At 40.7% G+C, this 10,065-nt stretch overlaps 1 long non-coding RNA gene across 2 annotated transcripts; it reads right to left on the bottom strand.

Annotated features, from left to right (window-relative positions):
• Nucleotides 1-532: 532 nt before the first annotated feature.
• LOC109616283 lies at nucleotides 533-10,065 on the bottom strand. 2 transcript variants are annotated; one of them, XR_002197393.2, is made up of 5 exons: nucleotides 9,923-10,009; nucleotides 9,624-9,637; nucleotides 7,726-8,063; nucleotides 4,670-5,027; nucleotides 533-2,537 (listed from the first exon to the last, which is right to left on the bottom strand). It is a non-coding gene; the product is annotated as an uncharacterized LOC109616283 (long non-coding RNA). The 2 variants fall into 2 exon arrangements; XR_002197394.2 differs by lacking the exons at nucleotides 9,624-9,637; nucleotides 9,923-10,009 and adding an exon at nucleotides 10,021-10,065.

Genomic DNA, 10,065 nt, shown 5'->3' on the forward strand with positions numbered 1-10,065 from the left:
TGGTGTATGCAATGTCTGAAAGCTGCTTATATAACTACTAAAATACATTGATATGCATGCAATGCTTCATTGTAATTCAGTTTTCTAAGCTGCTTTTTAAAATCTCCCATGTTGAGTTAGATGTGTAATAGGTTGTTTTAATCTCCATAAAGTTCAATCACCATCATACCTCAGTTAACCATACAATTCTAAGTTTGAAAGAGAGTGGTTTTGATGACATGGGGCACAGATGGGCACACACAACAATTTCAAGGACCCTTTTTGTCTCGACGGCACCACTTTTAAAAGCAATGGCCAAAAACCTCAGAGTGCATCTTCAAATGTTCGAGTACCCATGTTAACCCCCTCATCTCCTTTTCTCATAAACTCCCAATATATAAATAGATTTGGCAGAAAGGATGGCTATCCATTGTCATACAAATTTCGAGACACTGTTTATTACCGCAGATATATAATACATTTATTAATGGAAATTTATGACAGAAACCAAATATCCTACAAATGTACAGAAAAGTCCTTGAGGACAACCTGATGCCCTTCACAAGAAAGCCTATACTGGGATGGAACCTTTCACCTTTCAACATTAAAATGACCCAAAGCACGCAGTAAAAGTTACTGTGGAGTGGCTGAGGAATAAAAAGTAAAATGTCCTTGAGTGGCCCAGACCAAGCCTTTGACCTAAAAGTAATCAAAAATGCTTGCTTTCTCTTGATATCTTTACATGAATGCAGTTACTGTTGGTTTCTCTGGAAGGCAGTGTTTTATTGTTTAAATTCTGTATAATACATGTAAACGATGCATTTGATTTGTGTTTGGACTTGCTCTATAGATGAGTCTATCAGTGAGGGTAAGACCTGCTCTGTGTCCAGTCTTGCCTGTAATTTTCTTTCTGGGATGAGCTGTTGATTTGCATGATTATATCAGCTAGCGGTTCATTACCAACCGCAAGCAAACCAACAAATGCCAGCCTGTCGCTGTCATCAACTGACACTCTCTATTACCAAATGACACACACACACACACACACACACACACACCCTTTGTGCAATCAGCCTGCTTTCTTCCTCTATACAGCACCCACAGTCACACACCAACAGATTCTGTCAAGGGAAGGGTAACACACGAACGCACACACCAACAGATTCTGTCAAGGGAAGGGTAACACACGAACGCACACACGCGTGCCTGCATGCAAAAATACACTGGCACACTGTGAGCTTAGTCGACCTTGAGTTGACCTTGATCCTCTGGAAACGGCAATGAAAATTAAGGTTGATGTGGAGAACTGAATTACCAGCCACAGAAAAGCTTGTTCAAATCTAAAACCAGGCTATAGGTCTAAATAAACCTTTGTTAGGTCTAAACCCAAGTTCCCAGATTTCAAACTTCCTTTTCAAATATCTGAAACAGGTGCTGTATACGGGACAAAAACACTCTAAGCTGTAGGTTATTCAAAGCAGTAATACAGCAGATACAACATTGCGTTAACATTTCACCTCTCTTTTGAAGCTGCCTTATCACAGCACCTTGTATAATAGGCTGTGGGTCTAGACACAGAGCATCAGTGAAGAGTCACATCACTGATCTCAGCTCCAGGATGGTGAGATCGGAGGCGACTAATGCCATAGATCAATAAGGGTGTATGTATGTACATAAAAGCATTTTGCATGTTTCTGTGTGTTGCACCTCAACCCCAGCTTCCCAAAGGTTATGGGTCAATATGTCTTTAGTGCAGATCCATTGCTCATGCAGACTGCCACATCATGATAGGCAGAGGTTCTGGAAGGAGTTGTGCTCTCTTAGAGGTTTAGTGTAAAGCATGCCTGAGATATGCAGGGCTGTGCTGAGAGTCAAAGTACAGGATAAGGGCTATGGGCAGGGCTTAACAAGGATTCATTTTTCTATCCTGGATTTGTATAGCTCTGGGACTCATTACTGTGTTTTGCTGTGCTGGTTTTACTGGAATGTGCCAAAGCTCCGTCTGTGTCTGTGTGTGTGTGGTGGGTGTATACATAGCACTGTGGGCTGACAATGAATCTACGTTAAAAATAAATAAAAAACATGATAAAAAATGATAGAATCCAGCACAAAAATAATAGCCTGAATTAATACAGAACAATGTCATATACAGAACAATTTCATATACAGAACAATGTCATATACAGGACAATGCCAAAAAAACATAATTTTATGATACATCAGAGCTCCAGTCACTTCAGTCATGGAGTTGACTGTAGTCATGTCACTAAGTGATACCATGTTGTGTAGACACTGGCTAAGTATCAGTGTATGTAACATTCAGCGGAGTGGTGACAGGTATCACTTCCAGCCCCTCAGCCTTCCAGGGAGTGAGCTGCTTTTTTAAACTCACCCAGTCTTAAGCACAGCAGTTCTACTGTTAAGCATTCAATGGCCTGGCGCTTTGATGTTTGTCTTAATGCTTTATCTTGTTATCTTGTTATGTTGTTGTGTTGTTGTATTCCCCCAAGCAACATCAACCTCCCTTGGGTGCGCTAATATTCTCTCTCATCCGCAATCTATAGGAAAAATAAAAGCCCATGTTTTATGTTTGAACTGGAATTGGGAATTTGCTGTGACCATAATGATGATGGGCCTCCTAATTACTCAGATGATAAATAATTCATCAGATGAAAGTGTGTCAGCTGTGTGATCAAGATTGCACCGTCGACAGAATTCCTCGCAGGGAGGAGGTTGACGAAGGAATACACGCGTGTGGAGCCGGTAGAACATGTGGAATACATGAGTGCCATCATGGATAATCATGTGTACATTCAACTCAGCCTATTCAGCCTAATACAGTCTAATTCAATCAAATAATTCCCAGTACTTTGCAGGGGGAGAAAAACATCTTAAAGTTTAAATAATCATAATGACAGCACATGAATTAAAGATAAGATGATAAAATGAACAATATGCTACAGCATAATGTATCTCGAAGTCTTAAAGTCATGCTTCATATAGTCTCTAAATAGGGAAACAGTCATTCGGCATTGTGAGGTTTCATCAGATATCAACATAGGATCACATCATGAATAACCTCTAATCACTGATTCACTGATGCTACCTAACAAACTTCAATGGGCTGGATATAAAAGATGAATCGATTTGTAACCTAATATTTAATCGTTTACTCAAAGCATCTCAATTGTATATTGATAGATGAAATTGTAATGATATTAATCAATGACCTGCAGAGGGGATTATCAATAGCCACCACCCTGGAGGGACCATCAATCTTGATTGACTACTGATTAGAGGATTATGGTTATATTATATTATATTTTTGATTTGTATTTAAAAACATGCATGCCATAATTATTGGCATATCTAGAAAATGATATTAAGAAAATCTGATTGATGTATATTCCAAGTATTCTAAGTCTTTGGGAACTCTCAAGTGTTCATCCATTTAAGTTTCACTGGGGTATACATATGAGGTGAAACAGGCTAGTCAACACAGGCTAACAACCTTAGCCATCCATCACAGTGGGAAAGACTAGAAAAATCACAAATAAGTCCTTTACAAATTAGCCGGTGGCTATAAAAAAAAGCTACAGGGCCGAAAACACCCACCACCAATACCAGGGCAGTAATTAAGAAATGTAAATCTACTGAGCTGTGATGAACCTGCTTGAAAGAGGATTTTGCCCCCATGCACAGTGACAAGGATTGATTAAGTGGCAAGAAAATCTCCAAGGATATCATTTGAAGAAGTTGAGTTTATCTTGGGGTCTCCAAGTCTCATTTTAGGTGAACAATTTAGATTCATTTATTTTGAGTATTGGATGATGCTGATTAACACATTTGTTCTTGTATATTTTTTTCACACCTTTTTGTTCATATTTAACCAATAATACTTGAGGGCCCTGAAACTGTAAAACATTGTAAATATGTTCATAGTCATCATGTGCACCAACGCCATTCAAACCTGTGCATATTCTATAAGATTTTAGCATTAAGAGTGAGGTGATTCTGTGACTGAAAGAAAGTGTTCCTGTCTCAAGTCTGCAAAATGCAACATTTATATAGTAGTTGTTCATGTTTGGAGCCATACATCCACCTAGAAACATTACACCATGGAGTATTTGCTAGGTATTTCCACTCAATTTGCGGTACCCCATAATGATCCAGCTAGGTTGTTGAGCCAGGGAAGACCAATCCTTTCTTCTGAGAACCAGGATATCTGAGCTCACAATATTTTGACAAATTACTTGATGTATTTTATACATATTTTCATCATCCTAGAGTCCTGCACTGACTGTTTTTTTTAGCCGTACCCAGAATGTGTTGGCTAGATCTTTTCCGGAAACCCATTGAAAACCGTCAGGACAGATATTTCTCCACAACCGACCCATCAACGTAGATTCAGTTCAGAAAACTGAACCGTTACCCAGAAAACAATGACCAAATGATTCATGCCTCTAGACATAATTTAACATATGAATAACTTCATGAGCCACGTTGCTCTTATCCACGAACCCCCCTAAATCATTCCAAAGCAGGGATTTCACACGCAGCACCTGTGCACAATGATTTATTTACTTATGATAATCATTCATTTCATTTCTCCTGTTCTTGTTATGTTAGCTAAACATTTCTGAATGGTAATGTTTAGCTAACAAAAGGTAGCGTGGCAAGCTATACTCACACGAGGGGAGTGGGCAGTTCCACGGATAGATCTTGCTCCATTTCCTCACAGCGTCGTAGGGGATTTTCTATCTCACTTCTCACAGAAATAAAGTTGTCTCTATATAAAACGTTTCTGACATATAATAGTTCTGAACCGCGAGCAGACCCACGGGTTGAAATTTGTATTTTTATGTCACACGTTGAGTGATTTAACTAACCCACTGCGGTACTCTACTTCATCCTTCATCCACAGGGCAAAGTGAATAGGGAGACTGAGATAAATCCAGGAGTGGGCAGGATTTCACATTAAGCTTAGGCAAACTGAATGCAGAAATGTTGGTCAGAACTGGTCCGGTACTGCTGCAAGGTCATCTTTTCTGGGTTTGAACATAAACAGACAAGATAAGGATAACATCAGAGCCAAGGTATCTGAACCAGATACAAGCAGTGCTCAAAACTATGGTAACATTAGCCTATACAGGATCAATTCTATTCTCTGAATTCTGACTGAGCGTTACAGATAACCTCCGACCCTTGTTGAAGTACAAAAAGGCTGCAAGAATCATACAAAAAAGGCTGTGATACTTAAAATGTCACTTTATTAAAACTTTACTACTCTGTACACAATATATTGAACAATTCGAATAGAGATGCATTCCTGTCTGTCCAGTACTCAACAGAGCCAGTATGCTTAACATTGTATTCTTTACTAGTTATTTGCCACATCTCATTTTGCCTCAGTGAAAGAATTGTACTATTTTTATTTGCTTCCATGTGTCTGTTTATGAACCAGTTGGTTATTATAGTGCAGATTATGAGGTCAGTTTAAGGGGTTGCCATGGAGACAGTGTTCGCTGCGCTGACGGAGAGTGATTCGGTAGCTCCTTGGTGGTCCGTGAAAGTAGCCTCTCTGGTGAGGCCAGGGGAAATAGACTTCACCTTAATAACACCTACAACCATTTACACATAAACAAACCCACTAGGCCTCTCTGCCTTCGAGCGGGCTGTTCAACCCACCCATGAATTTCCCTCCACCACTGTCTTTCTCTCCCCACATATTTTTTCATTTCACTAATCTCCAATTTTTCCAATGATTTTCCCAGATCATTGATACATGTGGTGCAATCAGCTTGCCCTGCGGAAGTAGTTAGATATCATTTTCAAAACAAATTACTTTCACTGGCTCTGTCTACGTGGCTCTGTCCTTCACCCTTCTTTCTTCGTTTCCCCTTTTCCCCGCTCCTTCTCTTCAGAAAGGATGTGTGGAAGTGAGAGTATTCTCCATTATCTATTTTCTACCATACCTCTCTCTGTGCTCTGTGAGGAATGGAGGCAGCCTGAGGCTGTCTGTCATCCTGAGCACCAAGCCCACAATGAGGCTTTGAAACTGGATTGGACTCCACTCACCGGCTGCCTCTCCTTCCTCTCGACCTGCACAGCTCCTCGCTTTGGAGGAGCGACATGGCTTGCAGGAAGGAGTGCAGACACAGCAGATCCATACACAGAGGAAGAGACAGAATGAAGAGAGGCAGGGAAGGAGAGAGAGCTACCGGGCTGTTACTTGGAGCCGTTGTGGGGGCCTGATTCCTGTGGTGGGGCCATCTGCTTTTTATGGGAAAAGGAAGAGTGCGGGAGGGAACACAGAAAAGAGCACTAGTCACATTACCACACGCTCAAACCTCTGCAACCAGCCTCCTCTGCCAGGCTGACGAGTTGGTGGGTGTATGTTAGTGTTACTAAGGAATATGCAGAGCTAGCATACAGCAGACGTCCCCGCTACAGCCTTTAACCATCACCTGGGTTCTTGAAACCTCTGCTGCTACAGAGCCTGCTCCGCCATATGTTTCTGTGCTATGCCAATAAGCAGGCGTAATGAAGGTGATAAGAGCCATTAGCTACAGTGCGTGTGTGCGTGTCTATATACTTGTAAAGATGGACATTTCTAGAAAAGTAAAAACAGTAACATTCTTGATTTGAATGGGAATAACTGTTTTGGTAAAATAACCATTAAGAAAAACATAATTTCACACATTCTGTGTGTTCCTGTCTGTGTACGTACTTTTTGTACCGTTGCGTGTGTGTGGGTGTGTGTGTGTCTGTGACATTCCAGGCCATTAGTCAGTCGAGTGACAGTGCATTACTGCTCTTGATGAATGGCTTTCTGAGATACATTATCTATGGGCAGCTATTATTCTTAAACACTACTGTGTGTGTGTGTGGTCTGAGAGAGAAACAGGGAGACAGAGTATTGTCCTTATTAGCCTGTATTATACTCTGCGGCTCAGTTAGTAGAGCATGGAGCGCCAGGATTGTATGAAGAGGAAGAGGGGGAGTTTGAGGGAGAGGACTATCTATCTCTATTATCCTTCTTCCCTCAAGTTATTTATGCCTCACATCCGGCTGACTCCCTTCATCTCTCATTTTATCCCTCCTTGTCACTTCCACTCGTTCATGACTCCTCTCATCCTTCTGTCACTCCATTCTGACAGTCTGCGTAGGAAATCCTTAGGTCCTATGACACGCAGAAAGGTTAAGGTGGAAAACCCCCGCTCTGTACACATAGCCTCTGTGTTAAATATGTCAATAACCAAAAACGGATAACCTCATGAGAACCAAGGCACCAATCAATGAGATGAGCGAAGCTCAATACTGACTTTGGCCTAAGCCTGTGTCTGTCATCCCACAGCACACTGCGGCCTCTCCTGCTCTGGCACTGAGGTGAGAGCTCCAAAGCAGATCGCAGAAACACACTGATCCCTGCTGCAAATATTGTGTATTACAACTAACACATACTGTACATTTCCTTACATATAGAAATACACATATAGGTGGAAGGTGGACACAACACAAACCATGCCATTGCATTGGAGCCATAGGGTTGGTAAAACCCTTTCGTGTCACATCATATTGACAAGTGGGATGTTACAAGAGTAACGCGGTTTGGTCCATTTTCTAAAAGTTATTCTGGAGAGCAGTCAGGCGACCACACAGAGGATTTCAGTTGGGAATAATCTGATCATCTTTAGAGGTTATGTAAATGATATGGCAATAGAATGGGTTTGAAGCGATACTTACGGTTGGATCCAAATCCCTATCGTGTTCTGTTTCAAACTGCAGCAACACACGCTCCACACACTAACTGGGTTACAGCAGCGGACAGCCGGCCAAAGCTTTCAACTGCGTGGACCAGGGCCAGCGGAGTAGGGCATCATAACAGCAACCTCGGGAGCCCAGGTCTGCAGGCTGGATCTCCCGTGGGCCCCAAAGTAATAACTGAGTCTGCTGAGGTGACGGACTATATGGAAATGAGCTGTGAGATGTATGGCCTCCTCTTCCATCCCTGGCTTCACCAAGACAGCTCAACCATCAAGTGCATAGCCTTTGAGCTGCATCTGCAATCTTCTGTTGTTTAACTGGGAAACATTACATTTACATGTTAGTCATTTAACAGAAGCTCATATAAAACAATACAAAACAACTTAGTTACTGCATTTTTATCTTCAGATATTGTAGCTAGGTGGGACGACCACACAACTCAATCATAGTACATTTTTACTGCAAGATAGAAATAACAGTATCATAGTGTTTAGACTGCCTGAGGCTAGCCATCATATTGTTGCCTAAAATGAAGAATATTTCAATAGCTGACCTGTCTCCTTATACATATAGATTTTATAGTTTGTTCAAATAGCTGCCGTTTTTTTTTTTTTAACAGAGACATGGGCTGCATTAACAGGTCAATCCAATGAGAGCAGCATGAGAGAAGCATGATGCAAAAATGTTAGGTCAATTTAGCAGCTGATCGTGTAAGAAAAGTTGCACTAGCATATTTAATGAAGAATGTATGAAGAATAAATACATGCAAAGAAACTTTGGGATCTTTAGTGAGAGATACATACTCTCTAAAGGTCAGAGAAGACCCACAGCCACTTTGTCTTTGAGAAATAGCTTGTTCATCCATTTTGGTGCCAGGAAAGAGCTTCAAAGGGTGCCTTATCGACAGGCAGCACTGAACTAACTGAATAATGGCCTTACTATCAGTGTCCAATATATTTTTTTTATTCTCAAAGCCAAATCTTTTGGAGCCTGGTCACTAAGCAAATCCTTAACCTTGGCCTTAATACTTATTACAAACTCAGAGCAGTGCTCTTTCGTGTTTAATTTGCTTGGTGCCACTAATGCACCTAAAAGTAACTACAACAGAGCTCATCGGTAAAGAACACATTTGTGTTCATCACGCTAATACAATACCAACAAACAAAAACATTAACACACATACTATATGCCAATAGAAATAATTGTTTTCAGTTACAATTTCAACTTGACAAGCAAATGTATGCACTTTCACTGTTTGCCTAGAGGATTACATGTGGGCAACTGTGCTGTAAGCTTGATGTTTTGTACATGCCAAGTAGGCTATACCTTTGGAGTTACCCTGCTACAGTTTGCAAAAACACAAACATTAACACTTTTACCAGTAGTATAAATAACTTCTTCCAATTTTATTTAATAACTTCATTCTTTCTTCACAGTTGTGCAACTAAATATTCATGTTAACTCACCATAATATATTCAGAATAATTCTATCCAGGCAGATCTCCATCAAGTACGGTTAAGCTCCACTGTAGTAAACTTCCAGTTTTAATTATCATTTAATGGTCATATCTAAAAAGAGCAGCTATGTGTTTTACATAATGATTGCTAGCAACTTCTCAATAGTTAGTGAATTGCGTTAAACCTATAGTACCCATATAAACAGTATACAGAGTTGCCAGATTTAATTGACAGCATACTGCCCAATCTCCTGAAAACTCCAAAAGCCCGCACAAACGCTATTTTTACTATACAACCCTAAATCTACCGGCCCAAGCCCAATTATGGGAAACTGCCCTATCTGGCTACACTGGCAGTGATCAATTCCCACCACCAATTTTTGTTCAGCAAGAAGGCACAAATCAATAGAAAGAACTCACTTGCAATCTTGGTCCTGATAAAACGTCCAAATGTGAAAATAAATACAATTAGAATGCATTTCACCAGGTCAACATCAAAAGAAAGCTCAGATTCAAACAAATGTGGTTCAAAAACACCATGTAAGATTGCTTCCAAAAATGTAGCCTTCCTCGCTACAAGATATGCCCATTGTGTTGTGAATTTTGAAGTTAGTTTGCTACCTAGTAGCAGTTCTCAGTCAGTCTATAGAGTCATGGCTAGATGGGACGAAGCATGTCAAAGTGAGTTCATACTCTCCCATAAAAAACATTCCGCGCACCTTCTGGCCGCATATGAAACAAACCTCACTGCCCTAGAAATCTCCCCGACATGACAAACATAATCTAAGGTCGCCCCCAGGGTGAAGTGACCCTTTACCTTTATGTGACAGCTACAGTCCCTTTAAGGATCGTACAGTCCATT

Source organism: Esox lucius, chromosome 11 (genome assembly GCF_011004845.1).
Source record: "Esox lucius isolate fEsoLuc1 chromosome 11, fEsoLuc1.pri, whole genome shotgun sequence".
NCBI classification, from domain to species: Eukaryota; Metazoa; Chordata; class Actinopteri; order Esociformes; family Esocidae; genus Esox; species Esox lucius.